This window comes from Macaca fascicularis, chromosome 15 (assembly GCF_037993035.2).
Source record: "Macaca fascicularis isolate 582-1 chromosome 15, T2T-MFA8v1.1".
Taxonomy (NCBI): Eukaryota; Metazoa; Chordata; class Mammalia; order Primates; family Cercopithecidae; genus Macaca; species Macaca fascicularis.
This window is the reverse complement of record NC_088389.1, coordinates 15,166,866-15,180,370: the sequence shown is the minus strand read 5'-3', so window position 1 is coordinate 15,180,370 and position 13,505 is coordinate 15,166,866.

Sequence of the window (13,505 nt, the reverse complement as noted above, 5' to 3'; positions counted from 1 at the left end):
AGCCTGGGCAACAAGATCGAAACTGCATCTCAAAAAAAAAAAAAAGCGGGGCACAGTGGCTCATGTCTTCATGCCTGTAATCCCAGCACTTTGTGAGGCCGAGGCTGGCGGATCATGAGGTCAAGAGATCAAGACCATCCCTGGCCAACATGGTGAAACCCTGCATCTCTACTAAAAATACAAAAATTAGCTGGGTGTGGTGGTGCATGCCTGTAGTTCCAGCTACTTGGGAGGCTGAGGCAGGATAATCACTGGAATCCAGAAGGTAGAGAGCCAAGATGGTGCCAGTGCACTTCAGCCTGGACAACATGAGCAAAACTCCATCTCAAAAAGAGAAAAAGAAAAGAAAGAAAGAAAGACAAGCCCTCACTTTGGGAGGCTAAAGTGGGAAGCTCACTTGAATCCAGGAGTTTGAGACCAGCAAGGGCAATGTAGTGAGATCCTGTCTCTACAAAAAATTTAAAAATTAGTGAGGTGCCGGGCGCGGTGGCTCAAGCCTGTAATCCCAGCACTTTGGGAGGCCGAGACGGGCGGATCACGAGGTCAGGAGATCGAGACCATCCTGGCTAACACAGTGAAACCCCATCTCTACTAAAAATACAAAAACTTAGCCGGGCGAGGTGGCAGGCGCCTGTAGTCCCAGCTACTCGGGAGGCTGAGGCAGGAGAATGGCGTAAACCTGGGAGGCAGAGCTTGCAGTGAGCTGAGATCCGGCCACTGCACTCCAGCCTGGGTGACAGAGCGAGACTCCGTCTCAAAAAAAAAAAAAAAAAAAAAAGAAAAAAAAAAATTAGTGAGGTATGGTGGCATGTGCTTGTAGTCCCAGCTACTCAGGAGGATCTCTTGAACCCAGAGGGTTGGGGCTTTAGTAAGTCATGATGGTGCACTGCACTGCAGCCTGGGTGACAGAAGGAGACCCTGCCTCTAAAAGTTTTTAATTCCAAAAAAGCAAGCCTCAACAAAATGCTGCCTATAATAAACCTACTTTAAATGTAAAGACAGGCCGGGCGCGGTGGCTCAAGCCTGTAATCCCAGCACTTTGGGAGGCCGAGACGGGCGGATCACGAGGTCAGGAGATCGAGACCATCCTGGCTAACACAATGAAACCCCGTCTCCACTAAAAATACAAAAAAATTAGCCGGGCGTGGTGGCGGCGCCTGTAGTCCCAGCTACTCGGGAGGCTGAGGCAGGAGAATGGCGGGAACCCGTGAGGCGGAGCTTGTAGTGAGCCGAGATCGCGCCACTGCACTCCAGCCTGGGCGACAGAGCGAGACTCCGCCTCAAAAAAAAAAAAAAAAAAAATGTAAAGACAGAGATAGTTTCAAAGTAAGAGGCTTGCCGGGCGCGGTGGCTCACGCCTGTAATCCCAGCACTTTGGGAGGCCGAGGCGGGCGGATCACAAGGTCAGGAGATCGAGACCACGGTGAAACCCCATCTCTACTAAAAATACAAAAAATTAGCCGGGCGCGGTTGTGGGCGCCTGTAGTCCCAGCTACTCGGGAGGCTGAGGCAGGAGAATGGCTTGAACCCGGGAGGCGGAGCTTGCAGTGAGCTGAGATCGCGCCACTGCACTCCAGCCTGGGCGACAGAGCGAGACTCCGTCTCAAAAAAAAAAAAAAAAACAAAAAAAAACAAAGAGGCTGAAAGAAGATATAGTTTTGATATAGCAAGCCAAATTCAGCAGCATATTAAAATAACAATATCCTGGCCGGGCGCGGTGGCTCAAGCCTGTAATCCCAGCACTTTGGGAGGCCAAGACGGGCGGATCACGAGGTCAGGAGATCGAGACCATCCTGGTTAACACGGTGAAACCCCGTCTCTACTAAAAAAATACAAAAATCTAGCCGGGCGAGGTGGCGGACGCCTGTAGTCCCAGCTACTCGGGAGGCGGAGGCAGGAGAATGGCGTGAACCCGGGAGGCGGAGCTTGCAGTGAGCTGAGATCTGGCCACTGCACTCCAGCCTGGGTGACAGCGGGAGACTCCGTCTCAAAAAAAAAAAAAAAAAAAAAAAAAAAAAACAATATCCTATGACCAAGTGAGATGTGGGAGTGGGATTTATTGTTGGAATTCAAGGACGGTTCAGGGTATGAAAATCAAGCACTGTAGGCTGGGCTCAGTGGCTCACACCTGCAATCCCAGCAATTTGGGAGCCTGAGGTGGGCAGATCACCTGAAGTCAGGAAATCAAGACTAGCCTGGCCAACATGGTGAAACCCTGTCTCAACTAAAAATACAAAAATTAGCCAGGTGTGGTGGCAGGCAGCTGTAGTCCTAGCTACTCAGGAGGCCAAGGCAGAAGAATCGCTTGAACCCGGGAGGTGGAGGTTGCAGTGATCTGAGATCGAGCCACTGCACTCCAGCCTGGGTGACAGAGCAAGACTCTGTCTCAAAAAAAAAAAAAAAAAAAAAAAAAAAAAAAAAATCGGCCAGGTGCCATGGCTCATGCCTGTAATCCCAGCACTTTCAGAGGCCGAGGTAGGTGGATCACCAGGTCAGGAGTTCGAGACCAGCCTGAGCAAGATGGCGAAACCGTCTCTACTAAAAATACAAAAATTAGCCAGGTGTGGTGGCAGGTGTCTGTAATCCCAGCTACTTGAGAGGCTGAGACAGGAGAATTGCTTGCACCTGGAGGCAGAGGTTGCAGTGAGCCGAGATCAGGCCACTGCACTCTAGCATGGGCAACAGAGCAAGACTCTGTTTTTAAAAATAAAAGGAGAAAGAAAACCTTAAATAATGCACAAAATTTTTTTTTTTTTTTTTTTTGTTGAGACGGAGTCTCGCTCTGTCACCCAGGCTGGAGTGCAGTGGTGCATCTCAGCTCACTACAAGCTCCGCCTCCCGGGTTTACGCCATTCTCCTGCCTCAGCCTCCTGAGTAGCTGGGACTACAGGCGCCTGCCACCTCGCCCGGCTAGATTTTTGTATTTTTTTAGTAGAGACGGGGTTTCACTGTGTTAGCCAGGATGGTCTCGATCTCCTGACCTCGTGATCCACCCGTCTCAGCCTCCCAAAGTGCTGGGATTACAGGCTTGAGCCACCGCGCCCGGCCAATGCACAAAAATTTATTAGAGTCGATAAATGAATTTAGCAGAGTTGCAAGATACAAAAGCAACACACAAAAATCAGTTGCATTTCCATATACTTTTTTTTTTCTTCTTTTTTTTTTTTTTTTGAGACAGAGTCTTGCTCTGTCACCCAGGCTGGGGTGCAGTGGCCGGATCTCAGCTCACTGCAACCTCCGCCTCCCGGGTTTAGACCATTCTCCTGCCTCAGCCTCCCGAGTAGCTGGGACTACAGGCACCCGCCACCTCGCCCGGCTAGTTTTTTGTATTTTTTAGTAGAGACGGGGTTTCACCGTGTTAGCCAGGATGGTGTCGATCTCCTGACCTCGTGATCCACCCGTCTCGGCCTCCCAAAGTGCTGGGATTACAGGCTTGAGCCACCGCGCCCGGCCTTTTTTTTTCTTCTTTTTGAGACCGAGTTTCGCTCTTGTTGCCCAGGCTGGAGTGCAATGGCGCGATCTCGGCTCACTATAACCTCCGCCTCCCGGGTTCAAGCGATTCTCCTGCCTCAGTCTCCCTAGTAGCTGGGATTACAGGCACACGCCACCACGCCCGGCTAATTTTGTATTTTTTAGTAGAGACAGGGTTTCCCCATGTTGGTCAGGCTGGTCTCGAACTTCCCACCTCAGGTGATCTGCCTGCCTTGGCCTCCCAAAGTGCTGGGATTACAGGCGTAAGCCACCACTCCCGGCCGCATTTCCATATACTTTTTAAAAAAATCTGAAAAAGAATTTAATAAAACCAGTTCCATTTACAAGAGCATCAAAAAGAATAAAATATAATAAATTTAACCAAGGAGGTGAAAGACTTGTACACTGAAAACTACAAAACATTGCTAAACAAAATTAAAGAATACCTAACTAGGCTGGGTACAGTGGCTCACACCTGTAATCCCAGCACTTTGGGAGGCCGAGGCTGGCAGATCACCTGAGGTCAGGAATTCAAGACCAGCCTGGCCAACACGGTGAAACCCCGTCTTTACTAAAAATACAAAAATTAGCCAGGCATAGTGGCAGACGCCTTTAATCCCAGCTACTCGGGAGGCTGAGGCAGGAGAATCATTTGAACCCAGGGGGGCAGAGGTTGCAGTGAGCCAAGATTGTACCACTCCACCCCAGCCTGGGCAACAGAGTGAGACTCTGTCTCAAAAAAAAAAAAAAAAAAAAATTCCCCGCCGGGCTCAGTGGCTCATGCCTGTAATCTCAGCACTTTGGGAGGCCGAGGCGGACGGATCACGAGGTCAGGAGATTGAGACCAGCCTGGCCAACATGGTGAAACCCATTCTCTACTAAAAATACAAAAATTAGCTGGGCATGGTGGCACATCTGTAGTCTCAGCTACTCAGGAGGCTGAGGCAGGAGAATCACTTGAACCCGGGATACAGAGGTTGCAGTGAGCTAAGATTGCACCATTGCACTCCAGCCTGGGAGACAGGGCAAGACTGTGTCTAAAAAAAAAAGAAAAGAAAAAAAAGGAAAAAAAAGTCCCAATGGTGGTTTTTGAAATACAGAAAAATTCATTCTAATATTCTGATGGAATCTCAAGGTACCCTTGGTAGCGGAAACAAACTTGAAAAAGAACAAAGTTAGAGAACTCAAATGCAAATCAAAACCACAGTGAGATGCCACTTCTCACCTACTAGGATGAGTATCATTTAGAAAAAGAAAGCTGGCGTGGTGGCTCATACCTGTAATCCCAGCACTTTGGGAGGCCGAGGTGGACGGATCACCTGAGATCGGGAGTTCGAGACTAGCCTGACCAACGTGGAGAAACGCCATCGCTAATAAAAATACAAAATTAGCCAGGCATGGTAGCATATGCCATGTGCCTGTAATCCCCACTACTCAGGAGGCTGAGGCAGGAGAATCGTTTGAACCCAGGAGGCGGAGGTTGCAGTGAGCTGAGATTGCACCATTGCACTCCAGTCTGGGCAACAAGAGCGAAACTCCGTCTCAAAATATAATTAAAATAAAGAGTCATGGTGGCTCATGGCTGTAATCCCAGCACTTTGGAAGGCCAAGGCAGGCAGACAACTTGAGCCGAGGAGTTCAAGACCAGCCTAGGCAACGTGGTGAAAACGCATCCCTACAAAAAATACAAAAATTAGCCAGGCGTGGTGGCACTTGCCTGTGGTCTGAGCTACTTGGGAGGCTGAAGTGGGAGGATTGCTTGAGCCTAGGAGGCAGAGGTTGTAGTGAGATGAGATTGTGCCACTGCACTCCAGCCTGGGTAGCAGAGTAAGATCCTGTCTCAGAAAAAAAAATAAAAATAAAAAAATAAAGCTTATTAACAATAATAAGAGATTGGAATCACAGGGAATTGGTTAATAAGAAGTTTTTTTAAAAAAACTCTAAAGAATATAGGAATAGCAGATATAAGGAGCAGATAATACCCCTTGGGGTAAGATACAGCTCTTAAAGAAACGGACTTCCCCAGAGATCCAAACCTTGTTAGAAAGACAAGGCAACTGGGCGCAGTGGCTCACGCCTGTAATCCCAGCACTTTGGGAGGCCAAGGAGGGCAGATCACAAGGTCAGGAGATTGAGACCATCCTGGCTAACACGGTGAAACCCTGTCTCTACTAAAAACACAAAAAATTAGCCTGGTGTGGTGGTGGGTGCCTATAGTCTGAGGAGGCCGAGGCAGGAGAATGGCGTGAACCCGGGAGGCAGAGCTTGCAGTGAGCTGAGATCGCGCCACTGCACTCCAGCCTGGGTGACAGAGCAAGACTCCATCTAAAAAAAAAAAAAAAAAAATTAGCTGGGCTTGGTGGCATGTGCCTGTAGTCCCAGTCACTTGGGAGGCTGAGGCAGAAGAAACGCCTGAACCCGGGAGGTAGAGGTTGCAGGGAGCTGAAATTGTGCCACTGCACTTCGGCCTGGAGACAGAGCAAGACTCTGTATCAAACAAACAAACAAAAAAAGCCGGGCGCGGTGGCTCAAGCCTGTAATCCCAGCACTTTGGGAGGCCGAGACGGGCGGATCACGAGGTCAGGAGATCAAGACCATCCTGGCTAATACGGTGAAACCCCGTCTCTACTAAAAATACAAAAAACTAGCCGGGCGAGGTGGCGGGCGCCTGTAGTCCCAGCTACTCGGGAGGCTGAGGCAGGAAAATGGCGTAAACCCGGGAGGCGGAGCTTGCAGTGAGCTGAGATCCGGCCACTGCACTCCAGCCTGGGCGACAGAGCGAGACTCCGTCTCAAAAAAAAAAAACAAAAAACAAATAACAAAAAACAAAAACAAAACAAAGACAAGACAACAACAAAAAAAACAAATAAAAAAAAAAAAAGAAAGGAAAAGGCTGTGGCTCAATGAATGGTAGCAAAGTCATGGTGATGCTGCACTGATGAAACTTTCTGGAAATCTACCTTTGAAACTTGCTGGAAATCAGCTGTGGTGTCATGTTGAAACCAACCCAATTGTCCCACAGAACTGATGTATATGGTTTATTTTGAATAAATGTAGAAGTTGACCTTCAGGAGTCTTGAAACTTGAAAATGTTACACTTGTCTTATCTGAATTTCTTTCCCAGAAAACCAACTATCAGGCCTCCCAGATAGATAGTATAAAGGAACTGAAGCTTCCCAGATCACAGCATCTGTACCATGAGACACCAGACCCTTCACTAGTCATGATTACCTGACCACCTGCCACCTGCTTCCTGTTGAACAACTCCTCTATCCTATCCTCCCCTAATTCCTGTTTTCCTGTGTGTAGCTACTTTTCCTTCCTGCTGTATAAACTCCTAATTTTAATTGGTCAGTGAGATGGATTTGAAGCTGATCTCCCACCTCCTTGGCTGCAGTACCTGATTAAAGCTTTCTTTCCTGGCAGTACTGGTTGTCTCAGTGATTGGCTTTCTATGCAGCCAGCAGCAAGACCTAGAGGAAACCCCTGGTGTTTTGGTAATAATGTCACAGAACTTGCCAGAAACCAGCCATCTAAGGTTCTTGGGAAAGCTATTTACGGGGAAGTGTCCCACTAGAGGCTCCTTTCTGAAAATAATGCCAGAGAAGAGTGTTGGGAGACATTCCTGGCTACTGGCAATGAAATAGTAGGCAGGCACTGGACAAGTCCCTTGTTCTGTAGAAGCCTGCCTACCAAGCACACCAGAATTGGAAAGGAAAACCGATTCCATGCAGGAAAAAATAATTAAAGGTCCTAAATCCATTTCCTCAGAGCAGGAAATGATGACAGAATTTGAAGCTGAGAGTCAAGAAATTGATTACTGGCACATAGTGTAATCTTTTTACATCATTTGACTTTTATGTTAGCAGCTTTCGAAACTATTTATTTCCAAAATTAGTTTGTTGTTGTTTGTTTGTTTTCGAGACAGGATTTTGCTCTGTTATGCCAGCTGGAGTGCAGTGGTATAGCACAGCTCACTGCAGCCTCAAACACCTAGGTTCAAGCAATTCTCCTGCCTCAACCTCCCAAGCAGCTAGGACTACAGGTGTGTGCCACCATGCCCTGCTAATTATTTCTGTTAAATTTTTGTAGGCTGGGTGTGGAGCTCACTCCTGTAATCCCAGCACTTTAGGAGGCAGGTGGACTGCTTGAGCTCAGGAGTTCGAGATCAGCCTGGGCAACATGGCAAAACCCTGTCTCTACAAAAAATACTAAAAATTAGCCAGGCATGTTGCCACAGGTATATGCTCCCAGCTACTCAGGAGGTTGAGGCAGAGGATCTCTTGAGCCCAGAAGGTTGAGGCTGCAGTGAGCCAAGATCCAATCACTGTACTCAGCCTGGGTGGCACAGTGAGACCATGTCTCAAAAAAAAAAAAAGAATTTTTTTTTTTTAAAGATGGGATCTTGCTATATTGCACAGGCTAGTCTTGAACTCTTGACCTCAAGTGGTCCTCCTGCCTTGGCCTCCCAAAGTGCTGGGATTACAGATCATCTTGTTCAGCCTATTTCCAAACTTTTTCATTACCCCAAATAGAAACTGTAACCATTAAGCCATAACTCCCCATTCTCCATCTCCATATTCCCTGATGACATCTAATCCACTTTTATTTTTTATAAATTTGCATATCCTAGCTACCTTATACAAGTACAATCATATAGTGTTTGTCCTTTTGTGACTGGCTGTGATAGTTAGCATAATGTCTTCAAGGTTCATCATATTGTAGCATGTAAAAAAAACCGTGGTATGAGGCCGGGCGCGGTGGCTCAAGCCTGTAATCCCAGCACTTTGGGAGGCCGAGACGGGCGGATCACGAGGTCAGGAGATCGAGACCATCCTAGCTAACCCGGTGAAACCCCGTCTCTACTAAAAAAATACAAAAAACTAGCCGGGCGAGATGGCATGTGCCTGTAGTCCCAGCTACTCGGGAGGCTGAGGCAGGAGAATGGCATAAACCCAGGAGGCGGAGGTTGCAGTGAGCTGAGATCCGGCCACTGCACTCCAACCTGGGCAACAGAGCCAGACTCCGTCTCAAAAAAAAAAAAAAAGTTAAAAAACCGTGATATGAGGCCGGGTGTGGTGACTCATGCCTGTAATCCCAGCACTTTGGGAGGCCAAGACGGGCGGATCATGAGGACAGGAGATCAAGACCATCCTGGCTAACACAGTGAAACCCCATCTCTACTAAAAATACAAAACATTAGCTGGGCGTGGTCGTGGGCGTTTGTAGTCCCAGCTACTCGGGAGGCTGAGGCAGGAGAATGGCATAAACCCGGGAGGCGGAACTTACAGTGAGCCGAGATCATGCCACTGCACTCCAGCCTGGGCAACAGAGCAAGACTGTCTCAAAAAACAAAAACAAAAACAAAAACAAAAAACCCCATGATATGTATATACAACATTTTGTTTATCCATTCATCTGCTGATGGTCACATGAAGTGTGTCCACCCTTTGGCTATTGGGAATAGTGCTGCAATTGGCATACAACTATCTGTTGCTTTTTCTTTTTTTTTTTTTTCTCACTCTGTCACCCAGGCTGGAGTGCAGTGGATTGATCATGGCTCACTGCAGCCTCCAACCTCCCGGGCTCAAGTGATCCTCCCACCTTAGCCTCCTGAGTAGCTGGGACACCAGGTGTGTGCCGCCATGACTGGATACATTTTAAGATTTTTTGTAGAGATGGGGGTCTCATTATGTTGCCCAAGCTGGTCTGGAATTCCTGCCTCAAGCAATCCTCCTGCCTTGGCCTCCCAGAGTGCTGCGATTACAAGCATGAGCCACTGCACCCAGCCCTGTCCATGCTTTTAATGCCTAGGAGTGGAAGTGCTGAGTCATAGGGTAATTCTATGTTTAGCTTTTTGAGGAACTGTCATGCTATTTTCCATAGCAGCTGCACCATTTTACATTCCCTCCAGCACATGTGTGGGTTTCTATCTCTCCACATGCTTGTCAGCAATTATTACTGTCTCTTTTTTTTTCTTTTTGTTTTTTTGAGACAGGGTCTCACTCTGTAGCCTGGAGTACAGTGGCATGATCTCAGCTCACTGCAATCTCTGCACTGCAGCCTGGGGACAAAATGAGGCTTTGTCGCGGGCTAGGGGGGAATGTGGTGGTGGGGACTGAAAAATGTACAATAGGCCAGGCGCAGAGGCTGGCCATCTCAGTACTTTGGGAGGCCACAAGGTCAGGAGATCGAGACCATCCTGGCCAACATTATGAAACCCCGTCTTTACTAAAAATACGAAAACTAGCCGGGTGTGGTGGCGGGCACCTGTAATCCCAGCTACTTAGGAGGCTGAGGCAGGAGAATCACTTTAACCCTGGAGGCAGAGGTTACAGTGAGCTGAGATTGTGCCATGGCACTCCAGCCCAGCCAACAACAGCGAAACTGTCTCAAAAAAAAAAAAAAAAAAAAAAAAAAAAAAAAAGTACAATAAAGAATGGGTAATGGGACCAGGCACGGTGGCTCATGACTGTAATCTCAGCACTTTGGGAGGCCAAGGCGGGGAGATCACCTGAGGTCAGGAGTTCAAGACCAGCCTACCCAACACAGAGAAATCCGTCTCTACTAAAAATACAAAAATTAGCCGGGCATAGTGGCGCGTGCCTGTAATCCCAGCTACTTGGGAGGCTGAGGTAGGAGAATTGCTTGAACTCAGAAGGCGGAGGTTGCGGTGAGCGGAGATTGCACCACTGCACTAAAAAAAGAATGGGCAATAGAAGGCCAGGTGCTGTCGGACACGGTGGCTCATGTCTGTAATCCCAGGACTTTGGGAGGCCAAGGCGGGAGAATCACCTGAGGTCAGGAGTTTGAGGCCAGCCTGGCCAGCATGATGAAAACTTGTCTCTACTAAAAATACAAATTTTTTTAAAAGAAAAAAATATAAAAATCAGCCAGGCATGGTGGTATGAACCTTTAATCCTAGCTACTTGGAGGCTGAGGCAGGAGAATCACTTGAACCCAGAAGGCAGAGGTTGCTGTGAGCTGGAGATCACCCCATTGCACTCCGGCTTCGGCAACAAGAGTGAGATTCCATCTCAAGAAAAAAAAAAAGAAGGCCAGGAGCAGTGGCTCATGCCTGTAATCCCAGCGTTTTGGAAGGGTGAGGTGGGCAGACACTTGAGATCAGGAGTTTGAGACCAGCCTGGCCAACATGATGAAACCCTATCTCTACCTCAAAATACAAAAATCAACTGGGAGTGGTGGCATGCGCCTGTAGTCCCAGCTTCTCAGTAGGCAGAGATTGCGCCACTGCACTCCAGCCTGGGTGACAGAGTGAGACCATGTCTCCAAAAAAAAAGAATGAAGAGTATATATGGATAGCAAACATGTGAAGAGATGCTCAACATCATATGTCTTTAGGGAAATGCATGTTAAAGCAGGAGATACCACTTCACATCTACTGAAATGTCTAAGTTTTTTTTTTTTTTTTTTTTGAGACGGAGTCTCACGCTGTTGCCCAGGCTGGAGTGCAGTGGCGTGATCTCGGCTCACTGCAAGCTCCGCCTCCTGGGTTCACGCCATTCTCCTGCCTCAGCCTCCTGAGTAGCTGGGACTACAGGCGCCCGCCACCGCACCCGGCTAATTTTTTGTATTTTTAGTAGAGACGGGGTTTCACTGTGGTCTCGATCTCCTGACCTTGTGATCCGCCCGCCTCGGCCTCCCAAAGTGCTGGGATTACAGGCTTGAGCCACCGCGCCCGGCCTGAAATGTCTAAGATTAAAAAGACTGACCACATCAAGTATTGGTGAGGATGTGGTACAACAGCAACTCTCATACACTGCTGGGGTAGGTGTTAAATAATACAACCATTTTGGAAAATATTTAAGCAGTTTCTTTTTTTAAAATTTGTTTTCTTTCTATTTATTTATTGAAATGGACTGTCACTCTGTTGCCAGGCTGGAGTGCAGTGGCGTGATCTCGGCTCACTGCAACTTCTGTCCCGGGTTCGATCGATTCTCCTGCCCCAGCCTCCTGAGTAGTTGGGACTACAGGCACCTGCCACCATGTCCAGCTAGTTTTTTGTATTTTTAGTAGAGACAGGGTTTCACCATGTTGGCCAGGATGGTCTCGATCTCTTGACCTGGTGATCCGCCTGCCTCAGCCTCCCAAAGTGCTGGGATTACAGGCGTGAGCCACTGCGCTGGGCCTATTTATTTATTTATTTATTTATTTATTTATTGAGACAGAGTCTCACTCTGTTGTCCAGGCTGGAGTACAGTGCCAGGATCTTGGCTCACTGCAACCAATGAATGGATAAATTATGGTATATTCATATAGTAGAATCTACACAGCAACAAAAAGGAAGGACGTGATGATACATGTTACAACATATATAAATCTCAAAATAATTATGTTGAGTTAAAGAAGCCAGATAAAAAGAAGTATATAGTTCATGCTTCCCTTTATATAAAATTCTGGAAAATGCAAACTCATCTGTGGTGACAGAAAGCACATCAGTGGTTGCCTGGGTATGGGGTGGGTGGGGTGGGCAGAAAGAGGGTAGGAAGAAATACCAAGGGGCAGGAGGAATGTTTTGGGGACTCATAGGTGTGTTTATTATTTTAATTGTGGTGATGGTTTCATAGGTATATATACATATATATATATAGAGAGAGAGAAATTGTAATCTTAAAATGTGTGCTTTAGGCCAGGTGTGGTGGCTCAAGCCTGTAATCCCAGCACTTTGGGAGGCCAAGGCGGGCAGATCACGAGGTCAAGAGATCGAGACCATCCTGGCCGACACGGTGAAACCAGGTCTCTACTAAAAATACAAAAATTAGCTGAGCGTGGTGGTGGGCGCCTGTAATCCTAGCTACTTGGTAGGCTGAGGCAGGAGAATCGCTTCAACCCGTGAGGTAGAGGTTGTAGTGAGCTGAGATCTCACCACTGCACTCCAGCCTGGGTGACAGTGGGAGACTCCATCTGAAAAAAAAAAAAAAATTAGCCAGGTGTGGTGGCACGTGCCCATAATCCCATCTACTTGGGAGGCTGAGGCAGGAGAATCACTTGAACCTGGGAGTCGGAGGTTGCAGTGGGCTGAGATCAGGCCTCTGTACTCCAGCCTGGGAGTCAGAGGACTGAGACTCCATCTCAAAATAAAAAAATTTAAAATATTCAAAAATAAGGCCAGGCACGGTGGCTCACGCCTGTAATCCTAGCACTTTGGGAGGCCAATGTGGGTGGATAACGAAGTCAGGAGATCGAAACCATGCTGGCCAAAATGGTGAAAACCCATCTCTACTAAAAATACAAAAATTAGCCAGGCATGGTGGCGTGCGCCTGTAATCCCAGCCACTCAGGAGACTGAAGCAGGAGAATCGCTTGAACCCAGGAGGTGGAGGTTGCAGTGAGCCAAGATTGCATCACTGAACTCCAGCCTGGGCGACAGAGTGAGACTCCATCCCTCCAAAAAAGAAAAAAAAAAGCATGGTTTATGGTATGTCAGTTATTAATCTCAATAAAGCTGTTAAAATTGTACTAAAATAAAACCATTGGGGGAAACTGGGTGAAGAGTACAAATAACCTCCTGTATTATCATGGTAACTTTCTGTGCAATTACAATGTTTCAAAAATAAAGAATTTAAAAGGTTTTTAAAAATAAGCATACAAGGCCAGGCATGGTGGCTCATGCCTGTAATGCCAGCACTTTGGGAGGCCGAGGTGGGTGGATTACCTGAGGTCAGGGGTTGGAGACCAGCCTAGCCAACATGGTGAAACCCTGTCTCTACTAAAAATACAAAAATTAGTTGGTTGTGGTGGCGCGAGCCTGTAATCCCAGCTACTTGAGAGATTGAGACAGGAGAATTGCTTGAACTGGGAGGGGGAGGTTGCAGTGAGCCGAGATGGACCCACTGCATTCCAGCCTGGGTGATAGAATGAGACTCTGTCTATATAAAAAAAAAAAAAGCATACACATTTATTTAAAAAATAGCATAAATACTTGTCAAATTGCTTTGTGAAAGGCTGTATCAGTTTAACTCTTTTTATTTATTTATTTATTTTAGATGGAGTTTTGCTCTTGTTGCCCAGGC